The sequence below is a fragment of the Prionailurus viverrinus genome, chromosome B2 (genome assembly GCF_022837055.1).
Source record: "Prionailurus viverrinus isolate Anna chromosome B2, UM_Priviv_1.0, whole genome shotgun sequence".
NCBI lineage: Eukaryota > Metazoa > Chordata > Mammalia > Carnivora > Felidae > Prionailurus > Prionailurus viverrinus.
This window is the reverse complement of record NC_062565.1, coordinates 16,094,637-16,104,704: the sequence shown is the minus strand read 5'-3', so window position 1 is coordinate 16,104,704 and position 10,068 is coordinate 16,094,637.

Genomic DNA, 10,068 nt, shown 5'->3' with positions numbered 1-10,068 from the left:
AGGGAAGGGAAGGGAAAGGAAAGGGAAGGGAAGGGAAGGGAAAGGGAAGGGAAGGGAAAGGGAAGAAAAAGGGGAAAATTAAGGATTGGTTTAGGGTTCTTAAGCATTTTATTTTGATAGGTTAAGGACCTTAAAAAGAGCCACAATAAAAGTACTATTTGACATCACCAAAATTTTATAAGAGAAAGGGTATTTTAATGCCAAAAAACTAGAAAGGATTTAGTTTCATATTTAAAGAGAATCCTTTAAATTTTAAAAATTACAACTTTTCTGGAAAACTCACTGAAATGTCTTGGATTTGCCTGAAATCACTTAATGATTCACCCCAAACAACCCTTGCTAAAGATGAGTACTTGAAAACCTCAGTGTTATCCCAAAGAGTTTAATGGTGGGAGTTTGAGGTCTGTAGGTCGTCCATGAGAATTTTATGGCCACCGTGCCCTCATACCAAGAAAATAAATAACTGCTCTATCTAATAAAGACCTTGGTTTCAGGCTAGGGATTCTGGCAGAATCTACACACAACAGAATCACCCTTGATAGGGACATTATGTCACTCAGCACAGCCTGCTCTATCCATAGAAGGGGAAACTGAGGCTCAAGAGGAGAAGATACTTGGATAAATCCACACTCTGCAAATAAATCCCATAGCCAAGGCAGAACTTATACGAACCAGGACTCAACTGGCATTTAGACAGAAGGCAGAGAGAAGGATCAGGACCTGAAGACGAACTCATCCCTGGATGGGCCCAATAGAGGATGGGTGGAGAGGACCAGAAATGACAGGAAGGATTCTAGACCAGCAGGTGGAGCACTTCAGCACGAGAGAATGTTGCCAAGGGATGGATCCCAGCCTGGACATCCTGGGCTTTCTGTCTGAGGTATGGCAGTAAAAATGGTTCAGATCATATTTTGGGCCTGGTGGTTTTCAGGCAAACCCCATGAGGTCTAAGCAACACCCTTCTCTCAGAAACACTGGGTTACCAGGCTGGTCATCAAGACAGGCGTTTGGGCTTCCTGGAGGACAAGTCAGGGTAAGGACAGCTGGGTCAGCTTCAGAATGTCAAGCCAGTGGGTGGGACAAGCGAATTCTCATATGGAGAGTAGAATGTTAGCAGCAGAGGAATGTTTTATGTTGTAAATGTGTTATTTGGTGGGAAGAAATTGGTAGGGTTTTTTTCTTTCTTTCCTAGTAAAATGGCTGCTATCTTTAATATCTTCCTGTCTCTTGAACTCCATTGTTGACCACGAAAAGCACGTGTCAAGCACGGCGTTAGAAAAGGCGTGGTCATGCATGGGTGCGGGGACATTTGGACGAGTTGGTGGAACTGTAAGCCATTCGGAAAGAAAAAGGACAATTTTAGTGAAACCACGGAGAAAGACAAAGGCTTTAGAAGCCTAACACCCAAAGAGGTGGCCTAAGCCTTGGGAATAGGGACAATATAACTGTTTGAGAGACTTGAAAGAGAAAGCTCAGACTAGGCTCTGAGGATCCCTTGAATCCAGGGGGCATAAACCACCAAGATTAAACCCAGTCAGGAATGCCTAAAATTCTTCCGTGCCGTGAGATTATAGGAAGCTGGACTTCGGGGGTTCCTCCACAACTGCAATAACATTGACTTATGTCACCTTTAAGCCGATGAGCTTAGGCTTGGGGGAGTAGGGTCAGAAAGCGTGGCACCACTCACCTCTTTGTCCCGGAACAGAGCAGTGCCCGGGATATGGGAAATCTTTGGTGAAAATATCAGCCATCGAAACAAACGAAATATCCTTGTGACATTAATAATTAAACGTTCATATCTTTTACGACGAAAACAATACTCGGAGCGCAGCATTACTGGAAGTTCATGAAATGAACCCTCTTTTTTGGGTCAATGTTTACTACAGTCCTGATTGTTTCAGAAAGAAAACTTTATGAAAGGAAATCAAGAGCGTTTCTCCAACTCCACGGGTACAGCAATAACAGGAAACAAAACTCCTATTTCTGTAGTTTGCCAGATAAGAACTGAACAGTAGATTTTTTTGAAGGCATGCGGCAAATACTGTTAACGACATATAAATTACTGTCTCTTGCAGGGTCTTGGCTGGGTGAGTTACAATGTAGCTTCTATTTCTGGTGGGGGAGACACGGGCATTTGTCATTCCTCCAGAAAAATGGTAAAAAAAAAAAAAAAAGAAAAGAAAAGAAAAGACAAGTTGGCAGAGGCGAAATTGTTCAAAGAGCAGCCACTTCATCCCTGGTCGTCTGGTGGGACCACCCTGCCCCCAAGAACATTCTGGACAGTGAATTTGAAACAGGGCAAAAGCCAAGTTACTGAGCAGTTGGAGGACTCCTCAGCAGTTCCAATGGGCTCCTAAGATACTGCATTCCAGATGCTAAGAGTAGGAGAAAAACGTAGCAGCTCGTGGCCTTAACTGAGATCATTTCGTTGACTATGTACTCAGTTCGGTCCAGGGCATATTTGCTTATTATGCATTTTACAATTCAAGTACAATAGCTAGCTGGCCTATTACAAAATCACTTCCCCAAACTTTCCTCAAGTTAAGTTTAACAGCAGACATAATTAGGGAGGTATGTGTGTTTCATTTGAAAGGCTATCTTCTCCAGTGGCTTTGAAAAAGGCAGGAGAGTAAGTTTGGAGAGCCAGTGAGTCATTTAAGACAGAACTGTCATAGGGGCGCCTGGGTGGCGCAGTCGGTTAAGCGTCCGACTTCAGCCAGGTCACGATCTCGCGGTCCGTGAGTTCGAGCCCTGCGTCAGGCTCTGGGCTGATGGCTCGGAGCCTGGAGCCTGTTTCCGATTCTGTGTCTCCCTCTCTCTCTGCCCCTCCCCCGTTCATGCTCTGTCTCTCTCTGTCCCAAAAATAAATTAAAAACTTTGAAAAAAAATTAAAAAAAAAAAGACAGAAATGTCATAAAACACACCTTCTAAAGCACATTGATATCGAAGTATGTACATTGAGGGATCTTTTAAAGTTCTTGTTTTCAACCTTTTAATCCTGACGACTGATTATCCGTTTCCTTGTCTACTCAGGCATCATTGATGCTCTCTGTTGTTGACAAGGCAGAGAAGAAGGGATTTTTAATATATGGTTATGTCAACAATTGTGAAATATTCCTGAGACCAATAACAGAGGGTAAGATTAGTATCTTTATTGAATATATTATAGTTACAACCATTAAGGAATTCCAAAAATACAATACAAGGCACCAACATCGCATCCCCAAATTCAGACTTAGTCACTGCTTTCATTTGCCATATTCTGCTATGCGTTTTACTTTATGCCTTTACTGGGCCACATTTGTCCACAATTTTGCATCCTGTTTTTCTTCCACTCACCTTGGTATCATAAGCAAGTTTCTACGCTACTAAAATTCTATGCAAAGACCACTTTTATAAATGGATTCGTTTTTTACCGATATACCATAATTGACACACCAAAGTTGTTTGCAGTATTTGTTATTATAAATAGTTTTGTGTAAAACGTCTTTGGAAATCTACCTCTTTCCTTATCACTTATGATTTCCTCAAGATCCTTAGGAGTAAAATCACAAGGATTTTATATAAATTCTTTTAGAACTCTTGGTACAGGTTGCCAAATCACCTAGTAGAAAGGTGGTATTAACTTATACCCCCAACAGAGGTTTATGAAGGTAAGCAAGAAAATGCACTTAGTTTTCTTTACTTTGGTCATGGTTCTATGAAAATTTAATACTATGGTAAACAGAGCATTTGTTAAAAACTATTGAGATATTTTTGTTTTAGATAAATAAAGAAGGAGGGCATCTTTCACTTACTAGTAAATGCTAGGAATTTAACAATACCTTCAAAATTTATAGTGGAGGCAACATCATAGGCAATTTTTTAAATCCAATTTTTAAAAATAAAAATAACCCCTGATATTTGCTACCTGCTCAACAGTTTGCAAATGCTTTCATAAATGACCCTGTATTAATCACCATGAAGGTTAGCAAACCCGGAAATAATTCAGGCCTACCAGAAACCCTCGGATGCCATCACATTTAAAAGTAACACAAAACTGTCTTGCATTTAAAATCATTTTTCTCGGGGCGCCTGGGTGGCGCAGTCGGTTAAGCGTCCGACTTCAGCCAGGTCACGATCTCGCGGTCTGTGAGTTCGAGCCCCGCGTCAGGCTCTGGGCTGATGGCTCGGAGCCTGGAGCCTGGTTCCGATTCTGTGTCTCCCTCTCTCTCTGCCCCTCCCCCGTTCATGCTCTGTCTCTCTCTGTCCCAAAAATAAATAAAAACGTGGAAAAAAAATTAAAAAAAAAAAATCATTTTTCTCATTAGCTTTAAAAGTTTTATTCCCAAGGAATATTTTCTGCTCTGGGTAAAGAATAAATTCTATGGCCTGGTTCCTTCACTCCTAAGCAGCCAGCGTAGGAAGGCAGGTCTATGAGACAGGCTGACTAGTGTCTGCATGTCTAAATGCCCTTGCACCAACTTGAAATCAAATGAGGGAGAAAGAGACACCCTTGCAGCTCCCCAAACACACCATGCATGCCCTTACCTCCTTGTCCTCCCACCCGCTGTTCCCTTTAGCTTGGAGCCCTGGCTCCCCAGTGATATCATGGCTTCTTCTCCCCCCTTCCCCCAGGTCTTTTGCTCAAATGATATGATCCCAAGTTGGGCCTCTCTGCATGACCCTGCTTAAAATGGCAACTACCACTATCCCTCCTCAACCCCCCGGCCTCCAAAAATCACCCTCTGTTCCTCTTCCTTGCTTCCTTTTTTACACAGAACTTTTTACCATGATATTTGTTTTGTTATTATGGTTATTAGTATTATTAGTATGAATGTTACGCTCAATTATCACAGCAATGTTAGGAAGCAGGTAAACTCTTCTGAATATGTATTCTGTGGGTCTCCAGATAAGTCTGGATAATGCTAGGGTAATTCATCCTCCGCTGGGATTCGTATTATATCGCTATATATTACGTATTAACATATGAGGGAGGTCTGCAATAAAGAAAACCATTCAACTTTAATTTGACTTTAATCTTTTATTTGAGTTTAATGAAGCATGACCCAAAGGATGCTTTTCTTTTTTTTTACACGGCCCATATTGGCATCATGTCAAGATGGTGATTCCTGTAAATGCCCTTTAATAGCTACAGAAGGCATGATTTCCTCCTCTTAACAGAGGAGGAAGGCGAGACGCACAGAAGCTCAGTGACTTACACAAGGTCATGCAGAGAACAAACAGAAGCGCAGATATCCTAACCCTGCTCAACCCAACCCAGGAGGCTGATCTTACCACCACCTTGCTGCATGTTGCCCCCATCACCAAAGTGGGTTACGAGTCTCACACATAGAGATGACAAGACAACCGACAACAGAGCTGTACTTCTAGCATTGTTGGAAATGCAAACACAACTGGAAAATGGGCTTGACATAAGATGACATTTTGTGGGGGCGCCTGGGTGGCTCAGCTGGTTAAGCATCCAGCTCTCGGTTTCGGCTCAGGTCATGATCTCACAGGTCATGAGATCGAGCCCCAAATTGGGCTTAGCACTGACAGTGCAGTGGAGCCTGCTTGGGATTCTCTCTCTCTCCTCTCTCTCGGCCCTCCCTCACTTGCATATGCTCTCTCTCTCTCTCTCTCTCTCTCTCAAAATAAATATATACACTTTAAAAAAAAAACGATTACATTTTGTGAACCTGAAAAAAACATGCTACGTGAACTCCAAGTGCCTGGCCACGGCTTGGTGTTACCAATGACTTTCTGCTTTCTGACATTTATGTGGTGGGCAGGCAATCAAAAGTCAGGCCCTTATCTAAACCCTGGAAATGTCATGATTCACCTCCAAAGATTTAAAAAGAACGAATCAAATTAAAATCCGTTCATTAGCAACAACGAACAAAATACAAAATGTTCAAGCTGGTACAAAATGAATCCTGAAGGTATTTTCCTTATGTCAAAGAGAAATCTGGAAACTTTCAGAGCGTTGGGTGAGAAAAGAAAAGCCAAGCTTAGAAAGAAAAAAAAAACAAAAACAAAAACACGCATCTCTGCTGTGACTTAACCAGGGTGAGCCTCCTCAACAGAAATCCCAGCTAGGCAGAAAGGCTCACTGGCAAATAGTGGCTTGCCTGTTTTGGAGTTACACTTATTTGGTTTCTGAATCAGCCAGAGAGTTCACATTATGGAGCTAGTTCGGCCTTTTGAAAGCCTGACAAAACGAAGCCACGAGGTTCAGAGGTGAACAGAGAGGATTCAGGTTTTTGCTGTTTCTGAAATGTATAGGACGTTGCAAGCGAAAGAGAAAAAAAAAAAAGCCCATGGTAAATAGGGAAATCGTATTTGAAGTTAGTATCTTTATCATTAATTCCCCCTCCCCCCCCCAAGGATTTAGAAGTCAGGATGGGCAAAAGCGATGGGAAAATCCAGATGCGATGAGATGCCCGAGAAACACCACAGTGGTGAATTGTGTTTGGTCTCAAAGCAAATCCTCTCAGTTCAGATAAGTTGGAAATAGTTTCTGTGCTGTTCGTCTAGCATGCATAGGAGATAAGCAAGACTGGAAGGGGCGTCTTAAAGATTAGACCATGATGCATCTAGCTCGGTTTGTTTTGCATATTGTGTCCTCCACAGTGTCCCTCAATAACTGCACCGAAATAGGAATTGGATAGAAATATTCAAATTGTCATTTTTTTTTTTTTGGTCTCAACCATGATAAACATACCCAGGTACCTGTCCCAGTCCCAGGCTGACCTACGTGGACTTCTCTTGAGACATTCCATGTGTGATTACTTTATAATTTGTTTCTGGTTGTTAAGACAGTAGACATGGCGGGCCTAAGTAGGGCCCCTTGGGCATGCCTCTGCGCACTGACACAGTGGCAAAACTCTCAAGGTATTGTCAGTGGCAACACTGGTTACTAGAAAGAACGTGAAACTGTGCTCCTTAATCAGTGTGCTGAGCCCCACCAGGGACAGAGGGGATGAGACGCAGGTGCTTGGAGAATGACACCTTGCTCTCTGTAGTACGGTCTATATGCCCTTACACCCAGTTTAGTGGCCCTGCAATATCATCGGAAGAAAGGACTTCTTTATATTCCTATGGTGTTGTTCGGGGATAATAGCACGCACATTTCTAATGTGCCACTCTTTCAAAGATAATTAAGGACTTGGGTTTTGCCAAAAATGCATTTGAAGCGGGCCTTGCAATGTCAAACTTGGAGGCTCGCAAGATGCCAAGTATCTATGTTTAGGGCAATTTGTACACATTTTGGAAAAGAGAGAACTATTTATTTTGAAATTAAAGCGTCTCCAGGCAACCGTGCATTACGAAACATTTGAGAAAAGCCTTCTGGCAATGGCTGAGGAGTATTTACCATATGTATGAATAGGCATGTGGAGATAATGGGCAGAAAAACCCATTTCCAACTCCTGACACTGCTTATGCCTGATCTTACCTCAGAAAGAAGTCACGGGAATGGGGCTGCCTGCACCGGCTTGCTCGGTACAGCACCTTCAGGTGTGTGTGTGTGTGTGTGTGTGTGTGTGTGTGCATCTGCGTGTGGTGTGAAGTAATTATATATGATGTAAACTGCAAGAACAATGCTAAAGTTTATCTCAAAGGGCTAGATTTCTACGTTCATTTTTCAGATTGTCCGTCTTCTGAGGAAAGTGGCCTTTAGGCCAAGCGTTTGTTTGCTCTTTCCCTATATTCTTGGCCCACATGGAAATGCTTATTGGAGAATATCTATCAACACCCACAACATTATGAATAGATGGGGAGAGAAGTCACAGGACATGAAAAGCATGATTATTAAGTACATTTACCTGACACTTGCAGGTGGCATTTCTAGAACGTTCTCTCACGAGGTGACAGGTGAATGGAGACTGGACAACATCGTCTCTCCAATACAGGAAATCATGAGGCGAGGAAGTAGAATACTGTTGATGCCCTGCTGTTAGGGCAACTCTCCATCAACCAGCAGGACTTAGTTTGGGGGGTTAACTTCTGGTTTGTCTGTGCCTCAGAGAATTGTTTTACTTTAGGAATATTTTTTTCTCTCTGTCCATAAACCTTTCTTTATTTGCACAGAGACTATCCTTTGAAATTGTGTCTTGGCAACATTCTGTGCCTTCCCAAGCAGCAAACAATTGCTCAGTTAAATATAATTCAAGTCTCATGCCTCAGCAAATCTTCTAGAGTCTCGCAAATAAATACATCATCAAATGCTGAAATCCTTGCTGAGCTCAGACCCTCCCTACTGAGAGCTTGATATAGTTTAGCACTCAGTTCATCTATCTCCTTATGTTCTGAGTCTAAGCAAATTCTGATTGTGATTTATCTCCCCATGTAGGTCTGACTACAGGGAGAGTTTTCACTAATGATGCCACCATGAGTATTCCATTTCACTGACAGTTCTATTTCTCATTACAAATTAATACATGGGCTAGATTTAAGTGACACTCCACACTGGTTAATTTGAGTCTGCCTGCCCTCATTGAATTAACAAAATCTAGTTTCAGAGGCCACAGGTTGAACGTCAGATTCAGGTTCGGGTAGATCATTTCTCCAAGGCTCTCTTGGGCTGTCTTACTGCTGATCTGCTTCCCTGCAGGCAATTCTCAGATATTACCATGTGGAAACTGTTCTAAATTCCTACAACCTCCTTTGTACTTTTTATTTTTTTCTTCTGGGAAAATTTAGAAGCTGTGTGGGCAAAAGTATTTTGAAATGGCAGGTGGATATTGTGGAAATTTAGGTGATCATAATGTAGAGGGAACGGTTGCTCTAAAGGCTGGGAGCACCAGGTCAGGCAAGGATAGATTCTATATCCTCCTATAGAGTATCCACAACATTGCTGGCATGCCAATGTGAGGGAAGAAGAAAGGCCTCCACAGAAGGGAATGTTTATCCAACGATAGCCAAATTTTGGAGGATGAGGAAAATAACAGTTCTCTATCTATATTAACTTGGATTTGTCTCTATCCTTTATCGTTAATCACTGCTCCAAACAAAGTTAATGGGAATGTTATGGCTCAATTTCTGTGGACTGGGGAAGCTTATCAATGGGGCTGCCACTTCCTAGCTACTTGTGGAATTTATCTGTGTTAAATGAGTTCACTCAGGGATGTCACGAACATTACAAATGCTGTCCGGCCAGGATGATGAAATATTTAAAAATATACACACACATTTAGGAAGAAAGAAAAAAAAAGGAATCTCCTAAAATCCAACTTCTTCCCCCCATTCTACCATGAAGACTTAAATGGACATTTTTAATTACACACAGTAATACATATCAACGGAAATTAATTATATTTTCAACCCAAAAAGTTTACAACATAGTTGTTGGAATACAGTCTGTGGCTACTCAAGGACACATCCCTTTAAGAAAGAATATTGTAAAAGATCGTAAACAATAAATTGGTAGCATACTGAAAAGTTGCTCTCTTGGATTAAATCTACCTGAATGGCTTGCCGTCTACCCAGACATGCACATTTAATCATATTGACTTCCAAGGTTGTTTTATTATATTATTCAAATGGTGAGTCATTGCTACTTAAGAACCCTTGATTCTTACAACTAAGAAATAAGGCCACATCAGGAACACTGTAGCTGAGTTACAAAGGAGTGTAAAATTCTTGCACAATATGATATGGAAACCTAGTCACGGAGCCGATCCTTCCAGTTAAAGATAACATCCACGAAGTGCACTAGTGTGCCCTGTATCTCAATTAAATTCTGCCTTTGCGCAACAAGAGTGAAATGCGAATGGTCTTGAGATAGTAGCAACATTGCTAAGGAAAGATCCGAGAGCTCTGCTATTTGCCTTTGCTCGAGTCTGTGTTATTTACATGAAGATTTATGGTATTGAGAGCCCAGGTACTTTTAGTCATTTACATGTTACCGCAGGGGTGGGGTGAAAGAATTAGGTAAGAGAGAAAGACACCTCACTAAAGAATGTCACACACCCTGTCTTCCTTTAAGGTTGAGAAAGAATTCTGCACTTTAATTTTAAAAGCCACCATGTGACTTTCAGATTGAGCTTCCTAAAGAGGCTAAGGTTAAGGCTTTCGGGAGGGAGT